General features: G+C 36.8%; 1 long non-coding RNA gene across 1 annotated transcript; it reads left to right on the top strand.

The window, feature by feature from the left end:
• The first annotated feature begins 4,348 nt into the window (after positions 1–4,348).
• On the top strand, positions 4,349–11,693 carry LOC310949230. The gene is made up of 5 exons (XR_014593272.1): positions 4,349–4,517; positions 5,918–5,983; positions 6,123–6,191; positions 9,881–9,934; positions 11,415–11,693. It is a non-coding gene; the product is annotated as an uncharacterized lncRNA (long non-coding RNA).
• The last annotated feature ends 288 nt before the right edge of the window (positions 11,694–11,981 follow it).

The raw sequence follows: 11,981 nt of genomic DNA, 5'->3' as shown, positions 1-11,981 counted from the left end.
GAAGGTATTATTATACACAAAGGATCCCCATGCATAGTAGTCTAAATGCAAATTCCCCATACAACCAACTCAACTTTTGTGTGTGTGTATGTGTGTGTGTGCGTGTGTGTGTGTGTATGTGTGTGTGTGTGTGTGTAGCATGTTAATTCTTCCATCAGGCTGTTATAGCCGCACATTACCAGAAACAACAATACAGAGGACATGACCTTGGTGAGTCCTATATTTGCATTTCTTCACTGCATTGTTTCTTACTGTAGAGAGACAACACTACAGAGACAGCAGCCAATAGTTTTGTAATCAATTATTTTAAGTCAAATAACAAAACTTTGAAGATAATGCTAATTCTTGAGTCTAAATCAATTCTAAATACTTCATAACCTTTACTTTTTTTTGGCAAAGTGAGCCCTGGAACATCCCATCTTGCTTCGTTTTCACCGAGCAGTCACGTTCAGTTCAGCTTGTTACACATTAGAACAGTTATTTTGCATTTCCATTACAAAAAGTTGTGGATGGTAGCAATAGAACCGTTCCATCCTGTCCTGTTTCTTGTTACCCCTCTGTTGGGGTACCTAGAAAACTGATCCGATACTAGGTGGAGCTAGAACCACTGTAATCCACGATTGGTGCAGACGAGAGCTGGATGGCGCAATGAGAAATGAAACGTTTTTTCAGTGCATGGCTGTTTAGTTTACTATCTTGATACTTGAGTGTCACAGATAAGTTTAACATCTCTTACCACTTTTCTGCACATTTGGGGTTGGACTGTTAAGTGACAGAAATTCGACAGCATCTGAAGGCAACATTTCTCTGTTTACCCATAGACCATGGAAAACACAATTTTCCAGACCCCTGGGTCACGACCGCAGATTCCAGGGAAAATCTTGACCAGAAAAGACAAGCGATAAGGAGTCAATGGATCAGTGACGGTGATAACCATTTAGCCAATCCACATGCAAAACGTAAACACAAATTCAATCTATGTCTTTGTCTCACTCACTCAGACAGACAGAGAGACACAATGTAATCGTGCTATTTAATATGTAGGCCAATATATATATATATACTTATATTTACCACTACAAATAATCCCTCCCTCTCTTGAAGTGAATATTAGGCTACTTGGGAAAGACATCAGACACTATGTGCAAACCTGTATGGGTTCCCTTTATCGGAAAACAAAGCCAGACCAGAGCTTATTTTAAGGTCTGGTCGTATTTCTGTACATCTAGTACAGTGCTTTGAAAGCCCACCAGATGGCAGCACAAAATAACACCAGGAGCCTGCAGTTTCTTTCAATGCAGGTTGAAATTCCGCACTGACTGGTTTGAGGCCTTAAGGATCTGGAGCAGGAGAGGGAAGTGAGGAACTATACCGATACAAAACCACAAAATGCCTGTGCATTAGCTATATCTTGACTTTGCATGGAGATTTAATGCTTATTTAGGATGATGTTTTCCTCTTCCCCACACAGGAAGATACAAATCTTAAGCTGAAAGGGGGTTGTCACATTCTAAGATGACGGCCTGAACTTTGCACAGAGAAGCAGCTCTGACTGTGACCACAGAGATCAGGTTACATTCGCTTACACCACAGTATGATTTTTCACTCTTTACTTTCAGTTTAGCCGCTATTAAACACACACACAATAGAAAAAATAGGTTTAGCAACCACAAAAACTTCAAAACATGAACTTAAATCACTCAGATTTTGAAACACCACTCTTGTCCCTCCAAACTCCCTCGACATGCTTCACAATTGATCTTTGCTGTTTGTTGAACATGACCACACCAGTATACTGAATAATTTGTCCCACTAATTGAAAAGCAAACATAGAACATAGCCTGTTCTTATGTCAACTGCTAAAGGTTATATGTTATGCCACATGGTGTTCGTGTATGCATTTACCTGAAACACAACACCCATGAATGCATTCCTGTCTGTTGATGGTGCTGTTAAGGCAACGTCCTGCAACAGTGCTGTATCCATTACATTTTACAAAACAGAAGATTGCGTTTCTGCCTTCCCATTTTGAAAAAACATCCATGTTGCAAGTCCAGATTGTGCCTATGTATCATAAGTGGTACCATAGGGCTGGACAATATTGCCAAATCTTCTACCCCTATGTAATTTCCTGTCTCGATAGCCATACACAACACGCTTTAGCTGGTGTTTGCTGTAATTTAATAAATAAATAGTCAATATGAAATAACCACATGGTAAAGCCTATTTTGTATACTTCTGTGTTAATTAAATACTTGAAAAAGTACAAAGTGTTTTCTCCTTTAAATAAGAACTTCAGTGCAAAATTAACATAACGTGCTACGATGAGAACCTAAAGCCTCATCCAAATGACGTAAATATTAGCGATATGCAGTTCATAGACTAGATATAGAAAAATCTATGTTAGACATTTTTAATATTGCGTATTATATATTAAGCCTTTATAAAAACACTCCCTCCTGATTAGCTAATCTATCTAAAATTACATGTATCCTTTATTGACACATTTGTTTACAGCTACTACAGTAAAATCCTAAAATAACAACGCTGTATCAGACAGCAAAAAAAAAACAACAACAACCAAACTGACATCTGAACTATACAGTTCAGTTGAGCAAGCGTTTCATGCAGCACCTATGGTTACAGCCTGCCTTAAGTGATACCAAATTGGTGCCCTCAAGAGAAGGGTATTCACTAATCTGTGTGTTGCAACACCGGGGTCTATTAGAGTACTTTCACGATCTCTAAAAGCTAGAGATCGCATCATTTAGGTGACTTGCACATATAAAGCTAAAAGACCCTTTTTTATTGTGTGATCTCAACATATTTGGTGGGAAAGCACTTCCCCATTCAAACCAATCTAACCAGTCAGTCAATAGGCTATATGGCTGTTTGCTTCCCTATTGGATTTCTAAAGCACTTGCAGGACACTCTTGTTGCTAGGGTGATGATCTTTTTATAGAAATCTTCCACTGCAGAGAGCATGCGCAGTTGTGTCAAACCTCTCATTGGTCAGGGATGAGGGTGGAGTGCATTCCACAGACTCCATAGACCGTCTAAGAAAGGCTGCACTGACTGAACTAACGTTTGCTATATTTGGTTGTACCCATTAGATTTGGTTCACTCTTAAAATGAATATGTTCATAAATGATTTTGTCACGGGCAAGGCAGGCTTTAATTCTCAGATATTATTATCGTTATTCAGAGGAGCCTTAACGAAGCAGCGTTCCAGTCTCACTTTCAGAAGAATTATTTGCATTGTATGTATTCTAATATACAAATATAAAATATCAAAAATCCCTCCTGTGCATGGCATATCTCATTGCAACATAGAGTGGCCTATGACCATAGAGTGAACCTCAGAGTTGCTGTCTTGCCAACATAATAGGAGTATACAAAAATAGGCTTTACCATATGGTTAATTCATATAGACTACTCATGTATTGAATTACCAGAAGACCTTCTTTATTGTGATTTCACTACTGAGATATGAGATTACCTTTGTAGAAGATTTGGTAGCTTTCAGTAAACTAAATTTGAAGTCTGAACTATGTTGTAAGCTGCATAAACATGTTGTGGATCAGTTATTGACAGCTCTGTATACAATATTTAAAGAGTTTTCGAAGCAAATAGGAGGTTATTACACAGCAAATACAAGCTATTTACCTGTGTTTTGAGTTTTCATATATACCCGATGAGAGGGAAGTCTGAAAGCAGACACATTGCATAGAGAAAATGTGTTTCCCTACCCCTTAAAGAGAACATGTAGGCCTAGGCTACACCTATCTTTATATAGCAATATGTAGCCTAACACTATAAGATTATGGAGGTTAGAACTGACTGGGGTAAAAATGATTCAATAGCAAGCTAGTAAACCATAATATATCATCAATGTGCCATGTATTCATTTGTTGGGACAGTAAACAAACTTTAAAGACATTTCTTTCTTTTGCTTTTAGTTACTGCACTTTGGCTTTGCAGGGCAATATGTTACATAAGTATCCTATAACTTTTTACAAAATGAAAGATTTGTTTAAATTGTGCCTAATTCATTTCATAATGGTAAAGTTGACGGTTACTATCGTTCAAAGTTGGCTTGGTTTGATTGGTTTGCGGCGTACGTACATTCTGTCATTCCCCCAAAAAACAACAACGTTAAATTAGTTTTTGAAAACGTTTAAAATGTACTTTTGAGGACTTGGGCTCGGTAAAAGAAGAGTTTCGGTGGTTTTTCAGGTTCAGTAGGGCTGGTTGGAGCTAGCTTAGATGGGGCTGGAGAGAGGAAGTGGAGTTTGGCTTACGTTGAGAGCAAAGTGGGCAGAGCCGCTGAAGGATATGAGCTCAGGCTGAGGCAGAGGAGGACACACAACAAGAACAGCGAGGCGGCGAGAGTGGAGAGGAGAGGAAGAGCGGAACGATGCGGCCGAAAAAACACCACCAAAACGACAAAAAAACGCCCGAAAAAAGCTACAATGGCCGGGGTAGATGACGGCGGATAGACTCGGCTTGGGAAATGGGTAAGAACATAACGAGTAATGAGACTTTTGTAGCTGTAAAAGACGAATCGAGTGTATGGCAAAATGGTGGGTAGAAGGACAGTTAGACGCAGTGTTGTAAAAATGGCCATGGTGTGTTGTCAGTTTAGAGCCCAGAAAACGTTTTAAAGAGTGTATAATGTATCTAATCGTGTTATAGTGGATGTATTGTGCATGTTTGCTAGCTCTCTTTCGATTTAACTCAGTTAAATCTTTTGACAAGTACATTTTCTCGACCTGTTGGGAGTTATTTCAACCTACGCATTTAAAATTTGCTTTGTCCTTGAAAGGGCAAATGCCCTTGTGTGAATTTACTCGACAAAAACAACAATTATAAGCAAATGTTACGTCTTTTACATATTGTATTGAGGCAGAATGGCATCAACACAACAAACTGAAGCATATTTTTGGTTCTTTTTAATGTATTATTATTTTTTTTAGGTTTTTCATCGAATTGTAAATCAAAACGTATTTAAAATGTGATAGTTTTTCACATTATCTTTCCACACAGTGTGCAAATGTAGTTACTAACCAGATTTTTTTTAAAGAATGTTAGATGCTTAACACTTACTAATTTAAAATAGTTTAAATAAATTGTGACAAGTTGTCTAAAAGCTCAAAATAGGACTATTGACATCAGTTCTGTCAATGTAGACACTATACATGCACTATATTTTGATTTGTGTGCTAAATAGAGGTTCTATATGTGATAAAACCTTAGATATACTTCGAAATACAAAATAGGGTGTTGGCTTTTAACCCTTTCAGGCATTGAATGGAGAAATAATTTAAATATGTATATTAATTTTGTTTTCCATTTACATTACACCTGCAAGACATGTAAAGAAAGACTTTTATATCAGAAAGCCTCACTAGAATTAGTATTTGAATTTAAGGAAACAAAAATACTATATTAACATTAAATATAGAAATAAATGAATCTTAATATCACAGTGTCACGGACAAGGTTGTAGATGTATCCACACATGAAAGCAAATACTACAAAGAATAAAACGTGTTACATATTACATATAATCACTTAGAGTGTAGTTATATATTTAACTATATTATTAAATCCAAAGGATTAGTACTACCCTGCACATAACAATGTCTTCTCAAAGCTATACTTAAGTGAATGTTACAGCTAAAGACTAATTTTGTTGCATTTTGAACCAAAGATGAAACATTTTCCTCACTTATTATGCCATGACTTATTTACGATTTTCTTAATATGTTAATGAGCTCTGAAACGTTCTCGAAAATACGCTTAAAAAGATCCTTAAATCAAAAAGCCTATTCATTTCCTTTTTATGTCAATGTCAGTTGCAGTTTTGTTAATTGTGACTTCAAAAATGATCGTAATCATGTTTCGTGTTTTGCAGGGATTCCCTCGATGTTTCACAAATTGCGTCAAAGAAGAAAAGAGATCTACTGATCCAAGCTAAATGGTATGTTTCTTAACCGTTTTGTAAATGTGAGTGTTTTCAGACTAACTAGCGTTGTTGTCTTTACTGCTATATATATGCATCCAGTAGGGTGTGCTGTTATCACATTTCCTCTCTGAACCTTTATTTTTCTATTTTAAAGGGTTGAAATTCAGCCGCCACGATGTCGCGAATTGTAGGATTCGGGTGATTCGCACTGCAACGGGGAATTGTAAGTATAATTTTTAAGTTAGATTAAATTAATGTCATAAAATTACCTCAAATTTGTCAGATCAGTTTAACATCTGTCAACCGACCACTCAAACATGATGTCATTAGTACGACATGTCGTTCGACGTTATGTCTTTAGTATTTAGTTTTTCTGCATCATAGCAGTTAATTTTGACTGAAATGATGTTTGAAGGTAGGACAGTTCTGCCCCCTAGTGTATAATGTGGCAAGGATGTACATCAATAAAGAATTGTTAGCGATCCATCATCTGACTCTGGAAGAGACATTTCATGGTTCAATTCAAAATAAATTAGAATACTTTAGAAAAGAACAGTTTTACTTTTACGGGGTTTTGACATATCATTAAAATAGAGCGTGACAGTTAGGCATACTGCTGAAATATAATTAAAATCTTAGGTTGCGCCCAATAGTTGTCTTTAATGTCAGCTGTTGAAAAACAGGGTTTACGAGTTAAAACATTTAAACATTCAAAGACGGATCCTTTCATTTATTTTATAGTATTACACGCAGAGCTATTTGAAAATATCGTTCAGACTTGTAATATGTTCCTGCTCGTCTTTTGACTAGCTAGCTAACCAGTGAAGCGCTGGCAATCGCACTCTGTAATCGCATATGTAAATCCCTGACACAACACTAAATGTGGCTCCTTGTGGGGTTGCGCAATTAATCTAATATAAATCATTGCTCTAATGATGTTTAAAATGGATGCTCCACTTGTGGAAAATGATCGCATATCAAATTAGCTCTTCCTAAACAGCCAACCACAGGGGGCGCGCACAATCTTTTTGGGAGTTGTCGTGCCGCTGTGCACACCCTGCAGCGGTATCGTGTCCAAATGGTTACCCTGTATTTGCTAAAACACACAAACATTTTATGAAACTTGCTTCCCGGCGACTGTAACCATTAAAGATCAATACCCAACCTCAACCATCTAACCGTAACTATTTGCTGTCGATGTCTAATCGTAACCTGCTTGAGAGACTTTCTCAGTTATTGGGTTACCATCTAGAAACAAGTCTCCAGCGGCAGCCTGTGAAAGTGTTCTTTCATGTTGTGGATGGAATCCAGAGTAAAAGAGTATACAACAGAGAGCAGACATGCGTCACAAAAATTCAATGTCTGGAGCAGGAGGCGAAGAGCTAGTCCATCAATATAGATCATTATTCTTCAGAAGTATTTCAGATTGAGGGCAAGTGATGTTAAGCCAGAGGAAATCATATGCAAAGAGTGCACATGACTTGTCAGCAATGCAACACAACTAACTCGTTCAAACCCATGAAAAATCCATAAACTGCCGTACGATGAAGTCGAAGAAGAATAACGTTGCTAGCGTTACCTCGCTGAATCCCTTGTTCAGTGGCAACTCAGACATCGGTAAGAGCGACCACTGTATAGCCATAACACTGTATCCAGCTTCCAAAGACAGACTGAAATAACCAAAGCAATTCGAAAGTGAAAGCAGTGCTCTGTTTTAATTTAAATGCGAAAGTGCAATAACAATATTGTGTCCTGATCACTGAATAATCGTGACCGCAATATTGATCAAAATAGGAGTGATTATAATTTTGACCGTAATTGTGCCACCCTAGCTCCTTAGCAACAAGTGACTCTGGTGGGTTTGCAATCCCAAAAGATCTGATCACTCTTCAATTTCTACGGTGTAGAGACTGGCCATGCAAACTTTTGGTTCAGCACCAGTTTTTGCTGCTTTACTGCTGCATCTCCCTTCATAACGTTTAACTCAAATTCAAAAGTTTTATTAAGACACCTAGTACAAGTTGGCTGGGGTGAATCATGCTAAACATTGCTTGTACTTCTATAACTGGCAGGAGTTTGAAAGCATGTGTGAACATCCAAATTTTGACTAACATTTTTTGATTACAAGTTAAAGTTAGTATTGTAGGTTAGGGTAATTTGCGAATAACTGTAATCATGACCTGTAGAGGCATCTTAACAAAAGCCATAATTTTATTCAAATCCATTTGTTCAATGTTTTTAATATCAGGTGCCATGTGGTGCATTCGATGTGTGCTAATTATTATCTCATATCTCGCTTTTGGTTTTACGCCTGGAAAAATAATTCTCAGACAACCTCCAAATTTCCGCAAAATGAGAAACTGTCAGATGTGAGGAGAATTTGCCAAAAGAATGACACTGCAAAAATGTTAATATCTAAATATGAATTAAAAAGGCACATTTTCTCATTTAAGAAATGTCTTAACTTGCGACATAAAAACTTTTTTTCGTGATTAGGGATGAATTTAAGCAAAACATTTACACTCATTCACAGTCCAGATAGTCTGAAATTGCCTAAGCATGGATCATTGAACATTTCCTATATATTACTTAACTAAATTGATAGCAAGTCACTTTGAGCATAGAAAGGCAGAAAAGTTTGGCCGCCCTCCTCAAATGTATTTTTTTTCTTTACTTTTTCTTTCCGAAGTGTAAAAAGTAGCTGTAAAAACTGTCAGACGTCCTTACAACAAAACCCTGAGGCTATAGATCCCCCCAAAATAACATAAAACCATACAATATGCAATACGAATTGCTTTATCTGAGAATTTGGTTTTTGCAATTATGTAAAAAAAAAAAAAATAGCGACCATCTTGTGATTGGATAGCACCAGCTGCAATACCAAATCCGTCCAGGGGCATAAAGTGGTGTGGCAATGACCCCCTCCCTACTTTCTACCTCTACTTCCAGCCCCCTTTCTCAGATCAAATCAATTTTCAAAGTTGGCCGCCATTTTGATCTCAATTACACACCTTTAATGTCTTGTCACTGTATCTTGCACAGTTTTGATGCTATTGTAGTGACAAAATCTGTCTGAAAACAGACGGACCAATACACCTGGCAAAATACTCAAAACTGCCTCTGCTTTAGTTCACACTACAGTATGTGTCTCCAGGGCCACATTTTGCCAAGAGAGAGAGACACACACACACAGACACAGACACACAGACTTACAAGGTGAATACAATACCAGCTCTGATGTTGTGGCAGGTTAAAAAAAAAGTAGTCAATTGACAACTCAAGGATGCCTGACTTTCCCCAGAGCACACATACACTCAGTTACGTATGTTTGGTACACGTCTGCACATGCCGTAGTTAAAAATGCAGGGTGCTTCACTGACCATGTACTACAGGCATTGCTTTTTCAGTCTTGCAAAAAAGAAGTGTTGGCTAGGTAATCCTTGTTGCCAACCACCTCAAAACACTAAAGGATAAATTGTTATTGTTATGAGTAATTATTAGTTAGATTCCATTAGTGAATCTATAGTAAGAATCGTTTGCTTTATTTGGCTTCCCAAACATTGTAAAATCCTATAGTATGATAACAGTTGACAATCAGTCTTGTTAATAACAGATTGGGAAAGTTTCATGTTGGAGGTTGCTATTCTCAAGTAAAAATATCAGTTTTTAATCAATAGTTGTTACCGTGAAGCTGGGAGACAATGGTGTATTTAGTCAGAGATAAACTTATTCCTCACATTCAAATTGATTGTATGCTGGAATGTCAGTCATCTTTAGTCACTTGCAATTAACATTTTAAATCAGAAGACCCAAACGGCAATCGCATTGAATGGTCCACTTATTTTCTATATATGTGTGAATGTAATGTATGTTGATGAGAGTGTCATTCCTTATTTCTTATCTTTTCCACAGTTGCACGAGACTGGAATGAAGAATTTGAATTTTGAGGAAAAAGAAGACAGCACTGTAAGTTTTCTAAGTTTGGCTTGAGTATTTATTTACATGCTTATTGAGCTCATTGATGTAATGAATAGAAAATTTGACTTTCTAGGGATTATAGGTTCACTATATTTGATTCTGATAACGCACTCCTATTTTAAACAGACCGTACCCTACATTTAGGCCTATCTGGAATATTTATTGCATCTATTCCATTGTAATTCTAAAGGCTAGCAAAAGACCTGAAGTTAGCGGGTAGGAATGCAAAAACAAAGGCTAAGTTTGTAAATGTAACTTTATGGTAGTACATGAAAACCATTCACATTATTTGTCTACTTTCATTATTGTTAATAATATAAGCTATTTTTTACTGCTATAACGGCTTTATGTGGACATTGGCTGTGTTGCCTCCTGTTGGTATTTTACAGAAATGGCCACATTTCTCCACGAGGTTCTATCTTCTCCATTTTTGCTAAAAATTTCTGATTTGGTCTTAAAGTTGGAAACTTGATAAATATAGCCAATCCCATGTCACAGTTTTATTTCACTGCCATATTTCAAGATTAAGAAAGCTACAGGGGACATTTTGTTCTAATTTTGAATAGTACATATGTGAAAATTGCTAATGTTTGAAGGGTGTCTTTATTAGTTATTGGATGCTATTATGTTGTCTATCTATTGGTCGATCGTGTACCTGCTTTGATGGCTTTGTTGTTGACATTTTGTCCATTCAGACAATGGATCTTAATTTCCATACTGCATTGTTTGCTCACATGCCAGTGTTTTGTTCTTTTGATTGTAATTGGTTTGAACATCCATGTTGTTGTGTAATTACGTTTCATGCAAAAGCATGTTCCGAATCAACTGATTCACCACCTCTGGTGGTCAGTTGATGAATTTATTTGTAAATTATTGTCGCACTTACTCAACACTGACTTAATTTTGCAGACTCCTTGTTTGGTGAATTAGAAGTAATCAATTCAGAGCCTTACAACAATTCGACAGATCTTACATTATCAAAACTATCTGCATTTCACTGTATAACCTACTACAAAGTAAAAAGAATGACAAAGAATGTGCGCAAATCTGCCAAATCTTTTTATTTATTGCGTCACATCGACTAAACATCCTGAAATTATTAAACCGTTATGACGTTGGATTACACCCCCCACACACACACACACACACACTTGTTAGCTTGCTAAACATTAGAACTTTTAATAACAAATCAAAGAGAATAGCAATTTTTTTCCCCCAAAATTAAGTTTATACATTTTATATATGGTTCTTGCACAAGTCCTATTTCAGAATAATGCGCACTTGCGCCGTACTAGCTAATGCAACTGAAAGCTAACGCAACTGAAAGCTAGCCATGTATGTTTATTAGCTATCTTAATTTGAGTCTAGTTTAGCATGCCTTCTTTAGCTTTAGCTGCTGGACAGTGAATCATTCATTTCAGTTGCACTGTGGGCTTACAACTTTTCCTTCTTTTTTTATCCTATCAAGACGCCATTCAACGGGATATTGCTGAAGTGGAGACAGCGTTGTTTGACGTGAAGATGGCAAAGTGATTTGGCAGTTAGCCAAATTTTGACAAGATGAGCTTTTCTGACTGGATTTTGACGTTTGGATTTTTATTTTTTACGACAACGTGGAAAGTGGAACTCCGTTGCTGGATGTATAGTGGACTTGAAAGAATACACTGTTGTTTTTGGGAAACACAAAATCAGTCTTTGTACATTTGATACTCAAATGTTGTTTTTAAATAAAATGTATGTCCTCGTATTTTTTTTTCCTGGCTTTGTTTCATTTAGCTTATGTACCCAAAAAATCCAGAGGATTTTCGGTATAATATTTTCATAACGTTGAAGTCCATTAGCGCGGCTGTTTGTTTTAAAATTTCAGCAAATCTATACAACAAAAAGTTTGGTTAGCATTGACTTTGTGTCACTACTCATCAAGGTCCGCCAACCCCATTATTCATAAGCTAGCATAGATGCTTACGGTAATTGATGATTCTCCTTCTCAAATAATACTCTATTTTTGTGGTGTTCTGCAAACAAAATTATTCCT

Source organism: Echiichthys vipera (assembly GCF_963691815.1).
Source record: "Echiichthys vipera genome assembly, chromosome: 7".
Taxonomy (NCBI): domain Eukaryota; kingdom Metazoa; phylum Chordata; class Actinopteri; order Perciformes; family Trachinidae; genus Echiichthys; species Echiichthys vipera.
The sequence above is the reverse complement of the archived record's forward strand: the minus strand, read 5'-3'. Positions and strand labels throughout refer to the sequence as shown.